The sequence below is a fragment of the Mustela nivalis genome, assembly GCF_964662115.1.
Source record: "Mustela nivalis genome assembly, chromosome: 6".
NCBI classification, from domain to species: Eukaryota; Metazoa; Chordata; class Mammalia; order Carnivora; family Mustelidae; genus Mustela; species Mustela nivalis.
Genome location: NC_139025.1, coordinates 45759815 through 45785376, shown reverse-complemented (window position 1 = coordinate 45785376; position 25562 = coordinate 45759815). Strand labels below are relative to the sequence as shown.

The 25562-nt window shown below is 39.0% G+C and overlaps 1 pseudogene across 1 annotated transcript; it reads right to left on the bottom strand.

Annotated features, from left to right (window-relative positions):
* Positions 1–23707: 23707 nt before the first annotated feature.
* Positions 23708–24541, bottom strand: LOC309868177 (diamine acetyltransferase 1 pseudogene; annotated as a pseudogene). The gene has a single exon. The product of its transcript is annotated as a diamine acetyltransferase 1 pseudogene (transcript).
* Positions 24542–25562: the final 1021 nt, after the last annotated feature.

The following is a 25562-nucleotide window of genomic DNA, read 5'->3' as shown; positions in this document are numbered from 1 at the left end:
GACAGCCAATATCAAAACCAATCAATCATCAGAACCAGCCCAAATGTTGTACCTTTTTCCTAGTTGTTAAAACTGAGGCAGATTTCATTTCACTTATCAACTTCTATTAGTAATGTTTGCTGAAAATTGCTAATTGTATCCAATGTCCCTTCTCCTATTGTCACATAATACATATGTTCTTGGGATATAGGTTGCCTATATGTTAGTTAGATTTGGTAATATGGCCATATTCTGGTCAATGGGAGGTAAGTTTTTCTTTCTTTTTTTTTTTTTTAAGATTTTATTTATTTATTTGACAGACAGAGATCACAAGGAGGCAGAGAGGCAGGCAGAGAGAGAGGGGGAAGCAGGCTCCCTGCCGAGCAGAGAGCCCAATGTGGGGCTCGATCCAAGGACCCTGAGATCATGACCTGAGCCGAAGGCAGAGGCCCTAACCTACTGAGCACCCCAGGCGCCCCAGGAGGTAAACTGTTCTGACGTGTACAACTTCTGGGTTGGTCACTTATGGAAAAAACCATGTCTTCCCCCTTCTATTTTTCCCTTTCCACTGACTGGACTGCACATATAATGGTGGAAGTGGGAACAGTCATCATAAAAAGCTGATGTTGACGTTGAGTGTGTCAAAGTAGCAAGATAAAAGACTTAAACAGTCCCTGATGACTGTTGTATTACCATATAATGTACAGGTCACTTTTCAGGACTGTTATGTGAGAAACTTTTCTCTTGTTTAAGTTAACTATGTTTCCGAACTCTCTTTTACAGCAGGCAAACCAATATGTAAGTTATATACATCCTTAGCATAATAAAATGATGATAAACCCATAAAAAGATGCCTTGTTTTTGGTAATGAGTTTCACAATCACATTTTTAATTTCCATTTTCAAGATCAGCCACGTAAGTTTATGATTCTTTATTGTCTACATAGTAGTTCATACCTGTAATAGAGAGTGGGGTTGAGACTGAGGATAAGTAGATCAGAATCCCCTAGAGAATTGTTTCAAGAATACACATACTCAGGTCTCTCTTTTACAGAGATTATAATATGCTCTTGGAATAGAGTATGTTTTGGGTTTGTGTTTGAATACTTAGGATAGAGTATAATACTGATGGTGTTGGGGCACCTGGGTGGCCCAGTAGGTTAAGCATCTGACTCTTGATTGTAGCTCATGTGTTGATCTCAGGATGGTGAGTTCAAGCCCCATGTTAGGAAGAAAGAAAGAAAGAAACAAACAAACAAACCCTGGTATGTCATCTTGCCCTATATAGGAAACATAGAGTAGAAACTCAGCAAGTGTCTCTTGAATAAATAAAATTTCTGGGGCTCTTGGTATACTACATGTTATGAATTTTCTTCTTCTTCTTTTTTTTTTAAAATTCAAAAGCTAACAGCTCCTTATGAGAACTCAGAAGGCAGACCTATGTTCCAGGGCCATAAGGATAAAGACTAGCAGATTTGTGAGTAAACAAGAGGTAAAGAAAAAGCTAGGTAGACTTACAATTTACTTTTAACAGATATATTTTTAAATGGCATTTGAAGTCTAGAATTCCTCAGTGAGAGTCAGCGGTACTAAAATAAGGAGATGAGAGTGTAGAGAGACGTTGTAGTTATGTTATGTAACCTTATTTTGGCGAAAGATTCACTGGTTACTTTTGTTAAATATTTATAGGTAAGTGACGTTTGGCTAGGACTTTTAAATAGCCTGTAATAACTCTACTGACTTTAACTTAGAGGAGAAGTCTCACTACGTATTGATTAAATAGTTGTGTCCAAATATTCCAAAGAGCTATGTAAATCCAGACTGGGAAGTAATAAGCATCCTACCCTTACACAGAACTTTATCTATGCCTCTGGTTGAGCTCAACAAACGAGATGGGGACGGGGACAGGGACGGGGTGGAATGACGCTGATGAAGCAGGATTTCTGCTGCGCTGCTCATTTGCCCTGTGTCTCTGTTCTTGGTGCTCCTCACAGAATTCGTGTCAGGGCTCTTCTACTGTTTCACTGGGCTGAGGCCAAGGATGCCTCAGCCTACAGCTATAAAGAAGAAAAAAGCCCCTTTTTCTTCTACCCTCTTAGATTCAGTAACAAATTAAACTGACAAATGATACATTAACAGGAGAAAGGAAACAGTTTATTAACACATGCAGCATGTATCCATGTAGAAGAAATTCAGTGATGAGTAATTCGAAGAGGTGGGGGTCTATACCATTTTAATAATGAACAATAAAAGTGTTGAAAATGGTAAGAGAAAGAAAAAGACATTTAGGCCCTCTGGGGTGGCAAACTATGGGAAAGTATATATATGAGGGAAACTAATGGGAGATGGGTGTTGTTTAGTGAGGGGTCTCATGTAGATCCCTCTAAGTGCTGTCTCTGGGCTGAAAAAAAGAGTCTAGAGGCTCTGGGGTGATTAAGAATTCTGCTCTTCCTGCTATGAGAGAGGAGAATGTGGGACCATTCACAAGGGGGAAATTTACACTTGATTTTAGACAAAGAGAGGGAGAACAAAAGGTGTGTGTGTGTTTTCTTTCTCAACTATGTTCAGCTCAAAATAATCCTAATCCCAGAGTGACACATTTTGGGATGACATATTCTGATCCTCTTCACAGCCATTAGGGCCAGAGGTAGATGGAAGCCCAGGTACTGTGGAGATGAGAGTGTAGACAGACGTTAAGGCTTTGGGTGTGTCTTCTTTCTTAACTTCATCCAGCTACATTTTTCTTAGGCTTTTTCATGATCTTTCTGAATTTCATAGGCTCTCTGTTACTCAAGAACATTTAGCTTCATCTCCTCTTGCTAACAGTCTCAATCTTACAGTATTTGAATAAGTTCAAAAATCTCAAGAAAGAAATTGGCTTAACTTTGTGTGCCAGTCTAAGTCTTATTAACTCCTTGTGGATTAATTGCCCTTGGATCAGTGATCACCTGCCAAAAGATAACTCCACACCACATCCCACCAGATATCCCCTGAATATGGGTCACAAAAAAACTGAGCAAACATAAATCAACCTCACCTTGTTAATTTGAAGTTGCAAAATTCAGACCATTTAAATGAATAAAGTTGTAGGGTAGGAAAAAAGTCTTTTCATCTACACTCTTAACTTCAATACCTGAAGACTGCAATTAAACTGATAAAAGACAGATTTAACAGTAGAAAAGATACACAGAGATTATTTTTAATTTTATATGCACAAGGTCTCCACAGAAAAGAAGTGAAATCTGGAAGAGGCAGTTAGACTTAGAGGTTCGTGTACAATTTTAACAAAGAACAATGCTTTGTGAAGAAATGACTATACAAAGGAGAAGGGGTTTGGGCTCCTTTTGGGGAAGTAAATTATGGGAAGGTAGATATGGGGGAGAACTAATGGTAGAGCAGGGTTGTTTAGTAAGATTTGTTTATGCAGACTCATCTCAGTGCCAGTTCCCATCTCTGTTGATAGGGTTATTCTCCTTCTTTTGGAATGGGAGAGAGAAATTCCCCTTCACAGGGGAAATTTATGTCACCTTTTTAAACATTTAATTAATTAATTAATTTGAGAGAGAGAGAGAGAGAGAGAAAGGGGTAGAAGGAGAGGGGGAGAGAGAGAATCTCAAGCAGACTCCACACTGAGTGCAGAGCCTGCCATGGGGCTTGATCCCATGACACTGAGATCGTAACCTGAACCAAAATCAAGAGTGGACACTCAACTCACTGAGCCACACAGGCACCCCATGTCACATTTACAAAGGGAAATTTAAGACCTGCTTTTAGGCTGATAAGGGGAGGGCACTGAGGTCATCCTGGGTCTGCTATCTCTCAATTGCCTTAACTCAAAATAATTCTTATTTTAAAATGGCATATTTTGGGGTGGCATATTCTGATTCACTTCAAGGTATAATTTCTATGTATTGACATGGAAAGATGTCCACAAAATATTAAGTTAAAAAGCAAATTATAAAATATTTGTAGTATGTTCCCATTTTTATGAAACTGTAATAAGTATAATAAAATACATTATATATAGAAAAACAATCAGAAAAGTACACAAACTTCATGGTGGTTCTCTGAGGGCATTATGGGGGACTTCTACTTTGTATTGAAATATTTGAATGTCATTGAATTTTTATAATGAAGAGATACTATTTTTGAAATTATGAAAACAAATACTAAAAGATAAATGAAGCATGCAGAACAATCCATTTGAGGCAAATCTGGAAAAGAGATAAGGTGATTAAGCAAAAGGAGGGTGGCTTTTTTCCCTTTTTAACTGACTTAAGTTTAAATCAGCTCTTCTACCACTTGATTTAGTGTTTCCCATATTTTGGTTACCTCAGGCAGTTTTTATTGCTTATTACCAGATTTTCTGTTTCAGTTTATCCTCAGCTTCTAGAATACAGGTGTTAAATATACATTATTGGGGTGTCTAGGTGGCTCAGTTGTTAAGCATCTGCCTTTGGCTCAGGTCATGATCCTAGGGTCCTGGGATCAAGCCCTGCACTGAGCTCCCTGCTCAGCAGGAAGCTGCTTCTCTCTCTCCCTGCTTGTGTTGCCTCTCTTACTGTCTCTCTCTGTCAAATAAATAAATAAATAAAATTTAAAAGAAAAAAATAAATATCACATTATTGTCCTTTTGGCTAGTCATTCTCCACATGAGTGCTCTCCAACTTGTGTTTAACTTCTCTGCCTAAGTCATCTGTTTCCTAGTCTCTGGGTTCTCTTCTCCCTGGGGAGGTTCTGAGAGGACTTTGAAGGAGTTTAAGTACCTTCTTACTTGGGGAACTATGATTAATCCTTTGATTCTAGATTGCTATTCTCTTTTTCAAATGGTGCTCACCAGAACTCAAGGTTGTGTTGTAATTATTGAACTTTAGTAAGCATGGATAGTGAGGGTTTGTTAAGATGCAGAGTCTGGAGTCCAGGCTCCAGTGATTCCACTTTGGTAGGTATGATGTGAGACTCAAGAATGTGCACTCTAATGAAATGTCTTAAGATGATTCTGTTCTGCCCCTGGGTTCTGCATAGAAAGCAGATCTATGCAGATGCTTCCAGCATTGTAGTCAGGAAGGGCTCTAGGTTCCATTTGTTGTCAATCAAAATAGTTGATTTTATCTGTTAATTATGCATCTGGTAAAATTTTATTTGAGAAAATCTGTCTATTCATATCTACAGCTCCAACTCTACCAAATAATCACCTTTGGATTATGATTTGAAAAGTCTTCTCCAACCCGTGATTCCAAAAATAAGTAAACCAAAAAACCTCCCTCCAAATGCCTTTATATTCTTTTCTAGCCTTGTTAGAGCTTCCTTTTTTTTTTTTTTTTAACATTTGAAAGTATATCTAGAAAAAAATAATAAAAGTTTATCTAGAATTCCTTTTATAATTTTTGAATTATTTTTTAAAAAATTATTTATTTGAGAGAGAGCACACATGCATGCATAAGCAGGGAAAAGTCAGATGGAGAGAGAGAGGGGGAAGCTGACTCCCCACTGAGCAGAGGGCCTGATGAGGGTTTCGATCCCAGGACCCTGAGATCATGACCTGAGCTGAAGGCAGAGGTTTTAACTCATTGAGCCACCTAGGCACCCCTATTTCTGGGTGTCTTATTCCTGTAAATATAGCTGATATTCTTCTGCTGCTACCATTCTTTCTTAATTATAACAGAGTTTATTATCTAGTAGAGCAGATTATCTTTTATTATTTTTTGAGTATTTTTCTTATGTTGACTTATATTTCCAGGAATAGTTTTTGCTTGGTTCTAAAGAACTCTGAAATCTTAATTGTAATTTCATTCAATTTATAAATTAATGTGGTGGAGGGGAAGAGGAAAAAAAATTGGCATTGAGTACTGAGTATTCCTTCCAGGAATATAGTATAGTTTTCAATGTAATCAATCTTCTCTTATATCTTTAATTAAGTTTTGTTATTCTTTTCTAATAGGATCTGTACATTTCTTGTCCAATGTATAGTACAGAAGCAGCACAGACATATGGTAAAGCATGAAGTCAGATGCTTGAATTCAAAGCCTGTCTCCTTTTACCAATTATGAACTTTGAGAAAGTTGCCTGACCTTGCTTGTCTCAGTTTTCATCTCTGTAAAATGGGGAGGATATTAATAACACATACTTCACAGAATTGATTAATAAACAATACATACATGCAAAGCACTTAAAACATTTCTGGCATTAGATGTGCTATAAATTTTAAGTTAAGTGCTCTTTCTATAGGTGTAGTTGTCCTATCTGGAAGTTATTTATGTAGTGACCATAAGTGTATAGAACACTAAAGAAGACCTTGAAATGAGAAACATGTAAGCATATAAAATAGATGGGTCAAAGAATAATTCAGATGACATCCATTTATGATAAAAATGTTCAAGAAAGTGGGTGTAGAAAAACTATAACTTAACATAATAAGGGTCATATATGACAAGTCCACAGCTAACATCACGCTCAATGGCAAAAAGCTGAAATCCTTCCTCTAAGAATAGGAACAAGGTTAGGATGTCTACTCTCACACTTTTATTCAACATAATACTCGAAGTCCTAGCCAAGGTAATTAAGAAAGAAAAAGAAAAAACAAAAGCATCCAAATCAGAGAGGAAGGAAAACTGTCACTATTTGAAGATGACAGGATATAGAAAACTCTAAAGAAACCACTAAAAAATTGTTAGAATGAATGAATTCAGTAAAGTTGTAAAATACAAAAATTAGTATACAGAAATCTGTGGTATTTCTATATACTAATATTGAAATATCAAAAAGAGAAATTAAGAAAACAATCTCATTACAGTTTCACCAAAAAGAATAAAATACCTAGGAATAAACTTAACCAAGGAGGTAAAATACCTATATACTGAAAACTATAAGACATTACTAAAGAAATAAAAGATGACTCAAATATATGGAAAGATATTGTATGCTCATGGACTGGAAAAATTAATATTGTTAAAATGTCCATGCTATCCAAAGCAATCTACAGATTCTATGCAATACCTATCACAATTCTAATGACATATGACCTAGAATAAATATTTATTAAATTTGTATCAGATCACAAAAGACCCTGACAGCCAAAGCAATTTTGACAATAAGGAACAAAGTTAGAGATATCATGCTCCCCGATTTCAAACTACACTATAAAATCAAAGGGATAAAAATTGTATGGTATTGGTATAGAAATAGAGATATAGATCAGTAGAACAGAATAGAGAGCCCAGAAATAAACCCACACATATATGCATAATTAATCTATGACAAAGCCACCAAGAACATACAATGGAGAAAGGACAGTCTCTTTAATAAATGAAGTTGGGAAAATTGGATAGCCACATACAAAGGAATGAAACTAGATCACTATCTCACACTATACACATAAATTAACTAAAAATGGATCAGGGACTTGAATGTAAGACCTGAAACCATAAAATTCCTAGAAGAAAACATTGGCTGTAAACTTCTTGACATCAGTCTTGGTGAAGTCTTCGTGGATCTGAATCCAAAGGCAGTGGAAACAAGAACAAAAATAAACAAATGGGACTACAGCAAACTAAAAAGCCTCTGCGCAACAAAGGAAACCATCGACAAAACAAAGAGGCAACCTACTGAATTGAAGAAGATATTTTCGAACCATATGTCTGATAAAAGATTGATGTCCACAAAATATAAAAAATGCCTACAATCCAACAACAACAAAAATCCAATCAAAACATGGGCAACATGTTAAACAATCCAATCAAAAAATGGGCAGAAGATCTGAAGAGATATTTTCCCAAAGAAGACCTACAGATTGCCAACAGGTGCATGAGAAGATACTGAATATCACTACCAGGGAAATGCAAATCAAAACCATAAATGAGATATCACCTCATACCTGTGAGAATGACTGTTATCAAAAGGACAAAAACCCCAGCAAGTTTGGAGGGAACATGGAGAAAGGGGAACCTTCATATACTTGGTAAATTGGTTGCAACCACATATGGTGATTCCTTAAAGAACTGAGAGTAGAACTACCGTATAATCCAGCTTTTCCACTTTGGCGTATTTATTTGAAGAATATGAAAACACTGCTTCAAAAAGATGTGAACCACTATGTTTACTGTAGCATTACTTGCAAAAGTCAAGATATGGAAACAACCTAAGTGTTTACTGATCGATGAACAGATAAAGAAGATGTGATATATTTATACAATGGAACACTACTCAGGCATAAAAAATAATGGAATTTTGACATTTGTGGTAACACGGATGGACCTTAAGGGTATTATGCTAAGTGAACTGTCAGAGAAAGGCAGATACCAATGATTTCACGCATATGAGGAATGTAAACACACAAAAAACGAACAAAATAGGACAAAAACAAACTCATAGACACAGAGAATAGATTAGGGATTACCAGCGGGTTGAGTGAAATGGGTGAAGGGGGTCAATTGTTTGGTAGTGAAAGGCAACTGGATTTGTGGTGGGAATCACTTTGTAGTGTATACAGATGACGAATTATAAAGCTGTATACCTGAGATGTATATAATAAAAAAAATTAAATATTCTCATTTGATATAAAATTTGGAAATGCTTAGTGGTCATGGTTGTACAACACTGTGAATATAATTAATGCCATTGAATTATACACTTAAAGATAGTTAAAATAGAAAGTTTTATGTTACATATATTTTATCACAGTAAAAAAATTTTTAAAAAGATGCTAAGAAAAAAAAAGAATAAGTCAGAGGCAATCATTTAATTTAATAAATTAAATCATTAAATCATTTAATCATTTAAAGCCCTGGTACTTATAAGGCAGAATAGCCTGTGGAAAGGCTGTCTCCTTGAACAAAGGCAAAGGCAGGATTTATAAAAAGCTAAACCCTCAACATTTCACAACAGAAAGGGATGAGTTGATTTAGGCAAGTCTAGTTCAGGATTGGTTAGTATGCAATGGAACAGACTGATTACTGCCTATTATGCTGTGGTTTCTCCAGGAATTTTGTGTTCCCACTAAAGCTCATCCTCTTTATTCAGGCTTTTACCCAGAACTAATTTTCTTTTATTTTAGACATTCTTTAGCCACTTGCTAGCCTGTGCTCCATTGTATAAATGATTATTATCACATATTTAACTGTGACTTTATGTTTGTAGTTTTAACCCAACAAACTCTGAACTGTTCACCACTAAACCTTGTCTTATTCACCTTTGTCTCTGAGATGCCTTGACCAGATTCTAGCACATACTAAGAACCCAACAAATGTTCCAGTGAATAATATTCCAGCCTGTACAAAAACTGGGGATGAGGGGGATCTTTGAAAATCACAGTACATTGACCATTGGAAATTAAATGTTCCCATTTCATTAAACTCCTGTAGATAGCTGTTTCTTCATCTTAAAAGGAAGACTTTGGGCCATATCCTTGGTTTTCGACTCTGGCTGTACATGAGACTCACCTGTAGGACTTAGCCTCTGATGCCCAGACCCTACTCCACACCAATTAGATCAGAATATCGGGTACTAATATTTTAAAAACCCCTGCCTATAATTCTGTTAAACAGGCCACACTGAGATCAGCAGGGCAGGGTTGTCCTATCACGTCTGTGAGTATGAGGAACATCTGATAATCTTCAAGTGAGGGAGAAGCAAAATAAAAATCTCTAGTCATCTGGGATCATCTGTGTAGTAGCAAATATTCATACCTACTTTGGCAGTCTGTGAGAGAACATCATTTTACTATGTAGCTCAGGATGTAATTGCTGTCCATAATCTAATCCAGTAAGTAGAGAATTGGTCAGTACCTTTTAGTAAGATTGACACAAAAATGCATACAAAATTTTAAAAGATCTGATGCTTCATAGGATAAATTAGTTGTCTGGCAAAGCCACTTATGTGGACTACTTCACGATTCATGGATGCTTGGTCATTGAGCCCTACTGCGGTCATTTTCACATTTAAGTCTTCTGGTATGTTAGGAGGCTTTGTGATTTCTTGTTAAAGAATGGAGATTAAAAATCAAACAAAACCAAACACAGACAAAAAGAAGTCTTCCTTGCCACCATGACGACCTCCTTTCTCCATGGCTTCATTTCTCTGCCCCTTCACGGAAAAACAGCTCAACTAAGATTTCTCCTGTCCCTATTTTCCGCTCCCTGTTTCATTCACTTTCATTTGGCTTCTTTCCTATCAAGAGATGGAAGCTGCACTTTCAAGATTGTTACTAATGACCTCCAAACCAGCAGATACATTTCATCAGCCCACTTGACCTTTCTGCAACTTTTAACTTACCGTTAACACTCCCCTTCTGGTTTTCCTCCTCCGGAGGTGGCTGCTCTCCTGTCTCTTTCACTGGCTTCCCTTTCTCAACCTGATGACTAAAATGTTGGAGTGCTTCGGGGGACACAGAACCCTTGGCGTTGGTTCTGTGAATTTTTGCTAGAAACAGAAGCTAGATATCCTGACTTGCCCTACCACACAACAGTTCAGCGGTGGTATCACTTTATTGCAATTTTTCAAATTGCAACTCAAATTTTTGTGAACCAGAAGGATTATCTTCAACCACTACGAGAGAACACTGAATGTAGCTGGAAATTTTGTGGCAGATGCACTGTTTCTTAGTTAATGAATCCTACCATGACAATACAAAACACCACTTATATGTGAAACTTAGATGCAGAAGTCATTTCATTGGATCACAAGTAATGGGAAGTTCCAATATACTTTCTAGGCTGCCGAAGTTAAAACAAAAAGCAAGATCTCCATTTACACGCAAACTTGCAGCACGTATGTTTTCTAAACTCAAAGTCAAGTGCAAAGGGAATTTCTGTGTTGTGAAGTCTCTGAACTGTGCAATTGAGCTTCCATCTAACTTCAGTTGGAAGTGATCCATCTGCAATACAGCGACGTGCCAAAAGGCAAATATCAAGAGAAGAATCTAATAGAATTCCATAAATGCTTTTGGAGTGATTAATAGGCTCAATAAGAATCATGTGCTTGTGGACGGATGTCAGTATTTGTCAGTATCTACCTTTGTGAAAGACATTTTCAAAGACGATATACATAAAATCTCATTCTAGATCAGCATTACCCTGAACATTTCAACCAATTTTATTAGAAACACAAAATCTGAACCCCAGTTAAGCAGAACATTATCCTCTCTCAAATAATTCTGTTCTTCTCATTAGTAGACCTGTATGACAAATCAATAAAAAGAATTGGGGAACTTTTTCCCTTTCTTGTTCTATTAGCTCCTGTAAAATATTCCTGATTCTGCCCCTTGATCCTTTACAGAAAAAGTTGCTGAGCCCTGGTCTAACCCACCATCATTATCATGCACAACTCAGAAGATTCCAGGCTGTGGATGATCTGGCTTCTGTCTACTTCTTCAACCATCCTTGCCCTCTCTTCCTCGAATGTATCAGTCTTCCATCCCTCAGGAGTTTTGTATCTGCTGCATCTTTTTGCCTGAAATACCTTTAAAGGTTCAGCCTTGGGGACTGAGCCCTTAATCATTGGGGTCTGTGCTAACTGCCAGCACTCGGGGTTGTCATGGCTGAGCTACGGAGACCCCCACATCCAGGATCAGCAGTGTTGTGTGTGTGGTATTAGTGTGAGAGGAAGGGAAAACACAGTGTTTTTCCTAGACAAGATTTGGTACACCTAGCAATTAAGCATTAAAAGATGATTATTTTTGCTCTTTTCTGATTTTTGCAATGGCTAGATATTTGTGAGTATAGTCATTTATGCCTCTCGTTCACCAGCTTGGAGTTGCAAACATTTCACTCTTGTGTTTGTTCTCCAAAGTACAGCAAGTTAATGTTTCCCTAATCAGTAAGAACCCTAGCCAGTGGGGGCGCGTCCGTGAACATGAATAAAGGCCCTGGGCATGCTTACTGGTATCTTACCTTCAGTCCTGGTTGTCCTTTGGGCTTCCCGATGGGGCATGTTCTTGGACTTGTACTGCAAGACACAAAGGCTAGACCTTTGTTATTTCTGGAGGACTAGAAGCATCAGTAGCATCTGGGAAGGAGCTTGCTAGAAACTCGGTCTTGTATGCCACCCTAGACATAATCCAAACCTATTTAACAAGGGTGCCAGGTGAATCTTGGGTCAACCTGGATGCTGGTTGATGTGGAAGGTGGTTCCAGCTGGTGCTTATTGCCGCCACCATCGCCTCTGAGGATCTCCAGACACTTCTGCCTCTTGCAGCCTAGCTGACTCTGCTCCACCACCATCCAGTTCTGAGTCTGGGACAGGGCCACAACTCTCCCTAATCTAAGTCATTCCACGGGTGGAATGTAGCTCAGTAAAGTCCAAATGGCCACCTTCAGCAAAACCTGTTAATTCGGAGATTAAAACCTTATGTCCTAGAACCTTATGCCACTCTCTTGGGCTGCCTCTACCATGGCCCGGGACAGCTTAATGCCTACAATGGAACAAGCTTTAGGCAGCATCCTGCCCCAGAATCCTGATCAAACCAACTCCTGGACGTAGGGAGAGAGGAAGCAAGTTTTTTCCTAATTTCATTCTTAGGACTGCTGGTTAGAACTCTCATTTCCTGGCCCAGGATTGACCCTTCTCTAGGATGATTGACAGTGGGAACATCCATTCCCTTCAGGGGAAACCCCACCTCCACCCACAGGGGCGTGGTCTGACATATAATAGTTTGACATAAGCACATTCCCCTCAAGTTCAGGTTTTTGGTTTTAAGTAACACCACATGTGGGATATCAACAGCCCTGGCAACTTTCTTTTCCGTTTCTTCTCATCAAGATTCTGAAACATGATTGTGTAAACTCATCCTGGGCTACCTGGTCATATAAGAATTCACTTGACATGTTTAAAGCTTCCTGAGAACAGGTTATATACTTACTTAAGGATCCAAGGAAGAAAAGTTATGATTAAGGAGAACTGGCTGAGATATGAATAACAGTAAGTGAAGTGAAATTTTCTCTGGGTTTTTCTAAACAAAAGGTATTAGAAAGTATTAGCAAGAGGACCTGCTGCTTTTGAATTACATATACCCTGAATCTAAAAGAGATTGGTGATTGCTGATCTTCAACAATGACTTTGGATTGCTCAATGCTGTCTTGGAAACCCTACTGACTGGCAATTTTTAGCTTTTCTTTTCCATTTTAGAGCTTTTGTATGAGCTTTAAAAATAACCCAGTTATGCTGGCTGGAAGGCAGTTTTTCTGCGAAAGATTTTCTAGGGGTTGGAAAGCAGAAAGAACAATGAATAGAAAACACTTGCTGTTTATTGAATTTAATAAACATGCTTTGTATTTGAATAAACTGGAGGGCATTTTTCACATTCATTGTCTCAGTTTATCCTTCTGTCAGCCCTGGGATTACTAGAGAATATCCCATTTTAAGAATCTGGAAAAACTGGAGCCCAGAGAAGTTAAGTGGCTCCAAAGCAGTAAAATCAGGTCTCCAGCTCATCTTTTGACTCTAAATTCAGTTTTCTATCTCTGGTTTAAAAATGCTTGAGTCCAAGTGGAGGATGGATGGAGAATGGGCTGATGTGCTCTGAGCTGCCGGCAGGATCCACAGAAGCTCCAGTTCATTACAATAGGTCATTTTTGTCTGTCTTTATAACAGGCTTGAGGGAATGATCTAGACCAGAGCTCTACCCCAAACCTCGTTTCTTTGTCCCACTTGCTCTTTCCTTTCTCATTTATTCCTTAAATAATAGCTTTCTTTCCACTTCACTCCCACTAGTTTAACTTGATTTTTAAAGGACTTTACTAGTAACAACCCAGAATGACTCAGTGTGGAGGAAACTACAGCAGATGGAGAGAAGGAAGCGGAGGAGGGGGTGTGGAAGGAAGGGGGAGCTGAGGGCCAGGGCAAGTGTGGAGAGCAGCTTAGTGCAGACACACGAATTTCTCCATCCAGACTGGTATTCCGAGATATTCCCTGCTGCTCTGGAATCTCTGTAAACACAGGGATTTGTCTGGAATGACTTTACAGCTCAGCAGGAAGCTCGCTAAGCGCCAGGACTCTCAAACTGTGAGCCCGGCTCAGAAATCAAGGGAGGAGGCGCTCTGAGACTGGCATGTGCTCCCTGCCTGGGCCAGCCGGTGCCCAGGGAAACTGGGAGAGGGCCATGGAGGCTTGTGCAGGCTCTGATTCTGTTCGAGGGCTGAAAGTAACCTCGCAAAGGCATCTACTACATCTTTGTTGGCGTTATGGTGAACCACACCTAAAATGTCCCAGAAAAACCATTAAAAACAAAAAAACAAAAAACCCCAGCCCAGTTCTTAAGACTTTTTTTTAGAGTAGGAACGTCCATGATTTTACTCAAAACTTTTTATTTTCAAAAATCTTTTTTATGAGAAAAATCTACTTCTTCCCTGCTGCAACTGAATTCTGTTCCTCTTTTTTCCCTAAATGGTCCATGTTTGCTGAGAGCCACGGGTAATATTTCTGTCTTGTGAGGTGCTTGAGACCTACAGCTTTTGAGTAAGAGAAACTTTGAGAGAGCAAGAGAAGGCAAATGTGGATGACTGCTGTTTCTGGGAAGTGACACGCAGAGACTTACCCTGTAGTCTGCGTCCTTGTAGAGAAGGGCACTGGGAGGGGATCACAAACCAGGGTCAAACTACAAAGTGAAGGGAAAGGCATGCTGGGCTTTTTGCTGTCCAGTGATGCCCCTAACTCTCTGTGCCAGCACTGGTGGCCTGCCCTCCTCCAGCCAGAAGGCCACTCTGTAGATGAACCCTTAGATGCAACTTGGGGATTTATCTTATTTTTTAAAACAGTTATGAGGAGTGGCTAGTCAGGATTCATGCTCTGTACACTACTTACTAGCTGTATTAGGGTTTTTCAGAGAAATGGAACTAACAGGACCTCTATCTCTATCTGAATATCTGCCTATTTATCTGTCTGTCTCTTTAACTGTCAAGAGATTTATTTTAAGGAATTGAATCATGCACTTACTGAGACCTGCCAAGTTTGAAATCTGTAAGGCAAGCTGGCAGGTTGGAGAGTCAGGTAAGAGTTGATGTTGCAGTCTTGAGTCAGAAGGCTAGAAACACAGGAAGAATTTCTGTTGAAGTCAAGAGGCAGAATTATTTCTTCTTCAGGAAACTTCAGTCTTCTCTCTGAAGACCTTCAACTGATTAGACAAGGCCCACCATATCATGGAGGAGTAATCTGCTTTATTTAAAGTCCACTGATTATGTTAATCACATCTAAAAGACCTCTAGATGTTCTAGCAACATCTAGATTAGTGTTTGGCTAAACAACTGGTCACCATGGTCTAGACAAATTCATGCAAACTCCAGCACTAATCTAGCTTTCAACTTATTAGGAAGTTACTTAACCTCTTTAAACTAAGGTTTTTTAAAAAAAATTCTTTTGTAGGGGGGCCTGGGTGGCTCAGTGGGTTAAAGCCTCTTCCTTCGGCTCAGGTCATGATCCCAGGGTTTTGTGATTGAGCCCCGCATTGGGCTCTCTGCTCAGCCTGCTTCCTCCTCTCTCTCTCTGCCTGCCTCTCTGCCTATTTGTAATCTCTGTCAAATAAATAAATAAAATCTTTAAAAAAAATTATTTTGTAAAATGGAGGCAATGGGATAAAGCTTAGCCCAGTGCATGGATAATGGAGCAAGACATATTGTTATAGTATTATGATTGTTGCACATTTTCAAATAAATTTACATTACAAGTCTAGGGAGTTCCACATATTGGAAATCAAAGAGAAAAATCAGTTCTATTTATTATTTTTATTGACTTGCCATCAGACCCAATATTTAAGTTGATACATAGACATTGATTGCTTAATGTTTAAAAATGTATGTTTGTTAGCACATGCGATAATATGATAACAATAAAGGTAAAATAACAAAAGTATGACAAATCATCTATGATCCCATTACTGTGACAGAACAGCTGTGTTCATTTCTCTGTTATCTCTGCCAGTCCTTACCCATCCATGCATAAACACATTATTTATATAGAGGTGTATTCAGGGTGGATCAGTTTTTCCATTTTGCTATACTTTAGTGATATTAAACCAGTTCAGATATTAAATAGTCAAATGAACTCCATGCTGGTTAAAAATTACAGTTATCCTCTCTCATCCTTCCAAGGAGCCAGAGCCACCGGGCAGTATGCTCTGTCCAGGTGACTGCTTGGTAGGCAAGTTGTCTGAATGTTTTGCATCTCATTGTTTTCCTACAAAAAGGGGAGCTGAAGGACAAAAGCTCATGGATAGATTGTAGATGTATTAAACTAGAGAAAAGTTAATCAAGTTCTGCTCTTATGGATTCTATTTATGTCTCTCTTTCATTCATTTAAAATGTGTTGAGTTCCTTCAATGTGCTGTGTACTAGATACTGGGATATATCCAAGCAGAAGGAAACCACAGATCTGCCTTCCCAAAGCTGCAGACTAGAAGATGAGATGGATGATGAAGAACCATGTAAGAGCCACAATAGGGTGCAATGTCTAACGGAGGCTTAGAGCTGGGAACGGTGGGAGGAGGTATCCAGGAAGATATTCTAAGCTCTGAAGGATGAATAGGAGTTTGCCAAGTGAAGAGGGGAGAGGGGCTAATGTCTCTTCCTTTGATAGCAGAAAAATATTTATTTTTCCAGAAAACTGAATCTAGTTGTTTTTTTTTTTTTTCTATTTATTCAGACAAAACTGAACTTCAGGTAAGGTCATGAGAATAGCATGTGCAAAGGCCCACCATCTGTACACTGGTTTGGGGAGCTGAATATAGATGACTCTGGCTATAGGAAGAGTATGAGAGTGAAAGGGGTCCATATGAAAGAATTTGATCAGTAGGAATCCACTGAAATGTTTTAAGGAAGGGACTGATGGGGCGCCTGGGTGGGTTGTTTGGTTAAACAGCTGGGTTTGGCTCAGGTCATGATCTCCAGGTCCTGGGATTGAGCCTCAAATTGGGCTTCCCGCTTAGTGGAGGAATGTGCTTCCCTGCTTCTCCCTCTCCCTCTGTGCCCCACCCCCACTCATGCGTGCATGTGTGCTCTCTTTCTCTCAAATAAATAATTTTTATTTTTTTTAAAGGAGAGGACTGACATGACATGATCTATATACTTAAGGAAAACTACTTACGCTAGAGCATAGAGAGTCAGGGACAAAGACAAGACTGATTATACGGAGAATAGTATGTCATCACTGGGATAATCCAGGTAAGAAGTGACAGGTAACAATGGCACAGATGGAGAGAAATGAATCAAATCAAAAGATATTAAGAAGACAGAAAGGCTCAAATTTGGTTTGAGAGACAGTGAGAAGTTAAGAACAACACACAGAGGGGCGCCTGAGTGGCTCAGTGGGTTAAAGCCTCTGTTTTCGGCTCCCGCCATGATTCCAGGGTCCTGGGATAGAGCCCCACGTTGGGCTCTCTGCTCAGCAGGGAGCCTGCTTCCTCCTTTCTCTCTCTGCCTACTTGAGATCTGTATCTGTCAAATAAATAAATAAAATCTTAAAAAAAAAAAAAGAATGACGCACAGAGTTCTATTCCATAACTCTCTGTGCTTGAAAGTGAATTTTCTTCATCTCAAATTATTTTGTTTTTAAGGGCAATTTTTGTTATATCATCTAGTCAAATAGTCTATCATGACAGAGAAGGTACCATGCACAGGAGAAAGAGTACTTACCTAGAGGCTAGGTCCAGGCCCTCCAGTGTGATCTCTTTGCAGGGAATGTGAACAGCTACAATATAGGACGACATGATTATGAACAGGGCTGGGACTTTGAGTCATGGCACAGATACAGAATAAACCCATTTCCATGGCACTTAGGACAAACTTCTGAGGCTCTTGTAGCCTGAAGAAACTGGCCCAGGGTTCTTTTTGCCTAGGTCTTGCCTAATTAGACTAAGGAGCAAGGAGAATCCATATTTTGCCATCCCTCCAATGAATTCAGGGCAGATCGGTATGCTGAAGAACATTTTCTGGGTAGCTCAGGCAAGGTAGTTAAATTTTGAGTCAGATCATTTGGACTATTGTCTTCATTTCACCATTTACTAGTTGTGTGACTCTGAAAGAATGATTTTTCATTCCAAGCCTCAATTTTTCTCATCTGTAAAATGGGACTAATAAGAGTACGATCAAAGGATTGTTGTGAAGATTAAATAAGAGAATGTCTTAATTAAATAAGAATTAAACAAGAGAATGTCTATAAATATTTTATTAGAGCTCTTGAATACAGAGTAAATTCTCAATATAGGGGCACCGGGGTGGCTCAGTGGGTTAAGCCTCTGCCTTTGGCTTGGGTCATGATCTCAGGGTCCTGGGATCGAGTCCCACATCAGGCTCTCTGCTCGGCGGGGAGCCTTCTTCCTCCTCTCCCTCTCTCTGTCTGCCTCTCTGCCTACTTATGATCTCTCCCTGTCAAATAAATAAATAAATAAATAAATAAATAAATAAAATCTGTAAAAAAATTCTTAATATATATTAGCCATGATTTTTAAAAAATATAATCTTTCCTTTGAAGTGTACAATTCAGTGATTTTTAAAGAAAATTTAGAGCTGGGCAAGGATCACCACCATCCAAATTTGAAACATTTTCATCACTTCAAAAAGATGTGCCCAAATGTATTATACTCTGTCCCTACTCAACCCCAGGCAACCATAAATCTACTCTCTCTTTCTAGAAATTTATCTTCTCTGAACATTCTATATAAATAAAGTTGTATAGTATGTAGTCTTTTGTGTCTGACTTCTTTAATTGAGTATGTTTGGAAGTTCTTTCATTTTGTAGTATAGATCAGTACTTTTGTTTCTTTCATTAGTGAATGAATGGTCCATTGTATGGGCATACCACAGGTTGTCTTTCCATTCATCAGTTGGTAAGCATTTGGACTGTTTGCACTTTTGGGCTATTATTAATGATGTAACATGCACATCCATGTACAAGTCTTTGTATGGTCCTATTAACATACAATCTTCTGGTTCTAAAATTCAAAAATTCTAAGAAACATTGAACTTGTCAAGAGGATGACCGTTGAAATAGGCTCTGGTTCTTATTCTTGGACAATAACTATTTTTGCTAGGATGTTTTGAAGAAACACACTTATTTATATCCAACAAAGAAGTTTAACTTTTCAATTAAAAAAGAAAAAAGAAAAAAAAAACTTCATTTAAACAGAAGATTTAGCCAAAAGCTGGTTGGGATTTGGTTTGTTATTCTTGAATTTTAATTAAAATTTCAAGAAGAGTTAAACTAGGCTGCCAGTCCAAGGGTGGCCATGTTGCACAACTTCAGGGGGCATCCTTTCATTGGAGTTGTGTGTCCAATGGGTGCTGCTGACATGGAACTCCATGGGGGTCATTCTGCCTGGAAGTGTGGTGCACAGGTGGTCATACCACTGGTTCTGATTCTAGATAGTCTCCACTCTGGCACCATTCATGGGACCTGCTCTGTTTTGGAGGGCAGTGTCAAGTCAGAAAGGGAGGTGAGCCCAGGATGCCGTTCTGCAGACTATTGTAGCTCCAGTCTTTGGAGTCCTGGAGTCCTGGGCGGGGGGCTTTGTTTGAAGTCAAGGAAATCTCAGACTAGAGCTACAGATGGTGCCTCTGAATTGCTGGCGGGACAGACCAAAACCTCTGACAGGCTCACAACTGAAGCAGTCTCCTGCACATTCTCCTTTCTAAAGGGATCTTTTTTTTTTTTAATTTTTTTTTTTTTAAAGATTTTATTTATTTACTTGAGAGAGAGACAGTGAGAGAGAGCATGAACGAGGAGAAGGTCAGAGAGAGAAGCAGACTCCCCATGGAGCTGGGAGCCCGATGCGGGACTCGATCCCGGGACTCCAGGATCATGACCTGAGCCAAAGGCAGTCGTCCAACTAACTGAGCCACCCAGACGTCCCATAAAGGGATCTTGAGCTCAATGTCCACAGGCTAGTTGAGATCTTGAAGATTTGTTCCTACCATGGAATTGTATCCCCTTGTCTAGACAAGAATGGGTTAGGGCTGTGGGTAAAATTTTGGGGTAAGAGAAGCCAACTAGGACATATGTCTTACTGGGACATGCACTTAGTCCCATCTTTCCCCTAAGAGCACTGGGCTGAACCCTCTCAGCAGAGAGTTGTGGAAAAATTAGAGACGTTCTGTGGAAAGACCAAGTTAATGTTCAAGTCTCAGAATCTGATCTTAGGTCAAATATCTTTTGCTTTTGCCAGTAAAAAGAGCCCAGATGTTTTTCTATTTACTTAGGCAAACCCTTGAAACACAAGTTCGTGATATAAAACTTTACATTTGCAATGTTAAGAACCCATATTTGGAAAGTCACAAGCATAAAATATATGCTGTGAAATGGGAGGTCAGGATGGTGAACTCATTTTAGAACCATAGTTTTGACTCAAGAATTTTGATGGGGTCTTCACATTGGTTGAGCTTCTTGGTCCTAATATCATTGAGAGAATTAAATCATGATATTAAAACATTGAAACACTAATGCTTTGTTTTTATTGGCAAGAACTAAAATGATCTAATACTAATGCCATGAAACATCAGTCACTTTTTTCCTGATGAATAAGATGAACTTTGGCTGCTTATGATAGTAAATTTAATAATGTCAGTGATTTGAACTGTTTCAATTCTAAATGCGCAGAAATGTGTTTTACTGCATTTCTCTCTCTCTTTTTCTCTCTCTCTGGTACTACTACTGTCAGGAAGTTTTGTGGCAAATAAGTCCAAATACATAGATTAGAGCATATCATTCACATGTGCCACGTGGATGCCAAAGTATGAGTACCCACGACCAAGGCTCTCTCTCACAGGTGGTCTGAATTTGCTTCTAGCTGGTCCTGTAAGCAGATTCAATATTTCATAAGCACTGCTCCATCTCATGCCTCCATTATTGACACCACATGGAAGTCAGGAAATTGGTTCTTTCTGGGAACAGTTTGCAGAAATATGCAGCCTGTCAGCCCCTTTCTCATGGGTGCATTAACAGAGCGGCTCACCATTACAAGTAACGAACCTTCTCCAGATGTGTGTAGCGACTCAGCTCCAACTTTATCTTCAGTCCCGAAGATGGACTTGACAAGATGGATTATTTGTGGCTGTATTGTAATAACTTTGTGAAATCGGAATTCCCAACGATTGTAATGGAGGGTGAGGAATCAGCAGCAGAGGGACAGAGAATGTCTCTTTCTCCAGTAAACAATACAAAAGTACAACAACAATAAAAAGAGCACATCAGCGGTGGCATTTTCCTGCCTTGGACACCATCTCTTCCAGACTGTTCTCATTCTTTCCCTTTTATGATTCTGTTTATGTTACACACATTAAAGTTAAGTCATGTCTTTAATAAGATGGAAACTGGAAGTGAGATTTGGAAATGACTGAATCAGGCTTCTTAACTTTTTTCTTCTCTTGGAGAGCTCAAAAACAACTGACAGAAGGGGATATACCAAAGAAAACAATTTTAATTGTCGGCTTCCATGGAAAATTCAATCCAGTCTTTCATTCATTCCCTGCCTAGTGCGGTGCCAACACACTTTTCACTATACGGCCAGGGGCTTAATTTAGCTGACAAATTTCTGAAGATATAACTAAGTTTCTAAAAGAAAGACTGTAGCTACAAATGATGCATACGCTTTTTCAGTCACAAAAGGTAGAAAGATTTTTCCAAGATCGAGTAATTTGGGATAAATTTCTTTTGCATTTTATTAGCAAAACAAGGCTGTATTTAAATCTTTCTTGTAACTTACAAGTACCCTGAATTGATAGCTATAAAACTGGGTCCCTTTGGGAGTTATTTGTCCATCTCCAAGGTTGGCAGTCCTATTTGTTTGATGTAGATGTTCTAGATAAAATTCCTCAAGTCCAGCTGTTATGATTTAGCTTAATGTTCGTACAGAGGGATTTCCTTTGTCATCGAAGAGATGGAATCAAAACAGAATTAGTCATTCTTGCATCTTCTATTTATAGCCCAGCTAGTATTCAGATGCATTGTAGAAGAATGATGTAGACATTTTTCTTTCTTTTTTTTGGTAAACAAAACTATTTACACTCTGTGGATTTAACTTGGTTGCTAATTTAGATAGCACTTAACAAAAAAATTACCACTTAAGTGAAAAATTACCCAAGTCGTACTATTTACATTTTCAGATTAAGTGTGTTTCAAAGTATGTGGGACGACCGGAAGTCATGGATGACTTAATGGAAGTGACAGGGGTAGAAAAGTTCAATCTGAAAAGTTGTTTTTATGGGTTGTTCATGATGAATAGTTCAAATTGTGTCTTAACAGAATTCCACTCTATTTAGTCTGATGCCAGTATCAAAGCTAGCCCTCAAATTTAGTGACAGTCATGATTTAAGACATTTTTATTTAGGGGAAATTTTAATAAGTTAATTTGCTTTTTTGGAGGTGGTGAGGTGGGGTAGTGGTCTTAGGGGTCTATATTGGGACAATGGAGCACTTAGGTAATTTGGTTATATAACCTGGTTATCAGAATTCCCTAGGACACCGAGTTTTCTTATTTCCTTTTCTTTTTTTCTTTCTTCCTTTTTTTCTTTTGGTAGAGAGCTGACTTGAGAGAGATCTAGAATAGCTTACTGGTTATAAGGAGGTAAGAAGAAAGAGTACCAGCTTTTCACTGATCTGATCTATATGGTAATTAGATGTGTGTCATTAAATAAGATGAGGTATGGGAAAAGTGTCTTGTAAATATTCAAATACTCTGCTATTTTTTATTATGACACCATCTGAAGCATCTGAAGCAGCCTCTGTTATGCAATAGCTCTCAAATCAGTGTTTGTTGAGTTATATTAAATTAAATCAAGGAGAAATTAGATGATAGATCAAAAATACAAGTAAGTTGAAGAGGTTGACAGTTAATGTTCTTCATGTAAAATTTCTCTGTTAGCAGTGTTGGGTGAGCAGAGGGCTTATTTTCATTGTCAATGGCATGGAAAAAAATTTGTTAGATACAAAAACAGTATATTCTAGTAAGATGGTCTTGAAATTTTATTCTTATTTTTAAGACTGTTGACAAACAGTTAAATTAACAATCAATTAATGAATGGCTGCAACGTGTTGAATTTATCACAGCTGGTGATTATAGGGTAAGTATGGCTTTGTTTCCTATGTGTGCTAAACTTGCATTAGGAGATCCATTGTATTAAGGAGCTATTGAAGTTGCCTCTGAGGGAGATCAGAAAATCATATAAATCCAGTCTATAAACATGAGAACTCTGAGCTACAGACCAAAATCAGCCACCATACAACTGTTCAGATATCTGGCCCAATCCTAGACAGTGGTGCTTCTCTATGTGGGATTCGATATCTGGTCCCTAGGGTATGGATAAAAGTTTCAGGGCAAAAAGTCTCAGGCTCTGAGCACCCCCCCCCCCAAGAAGATTTCCTACACTTCCATGACCAATCTTTTTAATTATTCTAACGCTAGTTGGAAAGAGAATATGGTGCTAGAGAGATCTACATCATCTTGTCCAGAGGATAAGAGTCTGGGCAGGAGGAACTTCTTCTTCTTCTTCTTCTTTTTTTTTTTTTTTTACCAATTAAATCAAAGGGCAGTTTATTAAAAAAAAGATTCAAAACAGAAACTCTAAGTACCAGTGTGTACATTGTACACATTTAAATGACTCACAAGAATGAAGTTTTTTTTTTTTTCATATACAAGAAGATTATATCACCTTGTTTATCAAAAGATGTTCAAGGAGAAATTGGACTCCAAATCGCATACAAGATTGCCATCTTAATCAGACCGCATTTCAAACATGCAACGACGCCACTGGTAATAAAGCTTTGGAATGGGTGTTCATTCTATTATTTGACTACAAATAGGATAGAAAGCAAGATCCGTTGAGAATTTAATCTAAAATAGAATGGAAGCTGTCACTGTCTGCCTCAGCACTCCTCACTCCTCTGCTGCAATTTTGAACAAGTACTCCTTGTCAATCTTGAAGAGTCTCCACCCCTCCTCGCTGGACAGATCAGAAGCACCTCTTCTTTTGTAGAAGCTGATAGATGGTTCGTTCCATTCTGCTACCAAGAAGTGCATGCTGCTGCAGCGACATTTCATCGCAACCTGGCTTAGATTTCTTCAGGATTTCTGATCCTATGCCAAAGCCTCTATAATCACTCATTACGAAGAAGTCCTCAAGATACAAGAGTTTGTCTATTCATGGGTCATAGGTAAAGTAGTACATGGAGAAACCCACAACACTGTGTCCTTCCGGAGACTGGTGCTCCTTGGGCACTTCTGCAACCAGGCAGTGGTAGAAAGGGTGCTCTCCGAAACCATCCTCTAGTAGATCTTTTCAGTTAACATTACTTGGTCTTCCATGTATTCGTATTTAGCCAGTTCCTTGATCAGCCGCAGGATGTCACTGCAGTCGGCGGTGGTGGCAGGGCAGATCACGAATTTAGCCATTTTCATCTTTTGCTTTTCTTCCCTTTGCAGACCAGGCCCCTGTACTTGAACAGCAGGAGGAGGTGGTTCCTCATTCGTCTCCCGGGAGCGTCCTCTTCTCAGTCAGGCTGGCACCATGACCCGGCGGACCTCGGTATAGGACAGAAAAGCTACACCGGATTGCGACTAAACCTGCGCGGCGGAGGAACTCCTTAAGGAGAGCTCACCCCATGTCACTGGTGTGGAGTGTGTCATTCCTTGTGAGATCATAGGCTAGAATTAGAGGGGATGAGTTAGTGACAACTAAGGCTCAAACTCTTGTAGTCCATGGGAAGATATATGGCAGCCAGTAATAGCAGCAGTCTGTTCTTTCTCAACCCTACACAGAGGGAGATCCAAGAGCAACAGTGGGCTCAGGTTTAGGGGATGCTATGGGATGTAAGTCCAGGCCAGCCAGCCAGGCCTTGGGACTCTTAGGGCAGTGTCATGTGGGCTGCTGTCATTAGCCACAAAAGAATGGCTCTGAAGCTGCCCAACTCATATCTAAAGAGTCCTCAGAAACACTGGGTAGGCTCTAATTTGGTGAGGTCAACAGCAGAGATCTCTGAGAAGTAGAATACTTATGATATTCTATTGTCAAGGAGGGCCTGTCTGGAGGTCTGGAGGAAAGTGACAGAGTCTAGGTTCCTGCGGAGAGGTGTCTTGTTCAGGTTAGGTCAGCTGTAGACAGCTGATCAAGAATATGGTTCAGAGCAGGAAGAACTGTTATATAAAATGTGAACTGGGGAAGAAAGCAGAGTCATATAGATTGGATAGAGTTTCAGCAAGACCTGGTACGGAGACTGCAGTCAGCAGACTCTTGTGGGCACCCGTGGTTCCCTTCAGGAACTCAGCCTACCATGCTGACAACAACAAAGCTAATCCTAGGCTCTGTGTACTGCTATGGCCTGCTGATAGACCACCATGCTGGAAAGTTAGAACTGGCTCAGGGTAGCTGGGGCTGAATATGCAGATTAAATCTTCAACACCTTTAGTGGGATGGAGTAAAAGGTTTTTGTGATACACAAGAGCTAGTTTTAATGTGGAAAGCATTAGATCATTATCAAAGGCATGTTTGTGATATTTCTGGGTGGCTCTTATATGAAGAGAAGTATGATAATGTATCAGAATAAATCACAGAATATTTATTTTGAGAAACATGCTCTGAGCCAAAAATTAAAACACATGGTGTGACAAATATG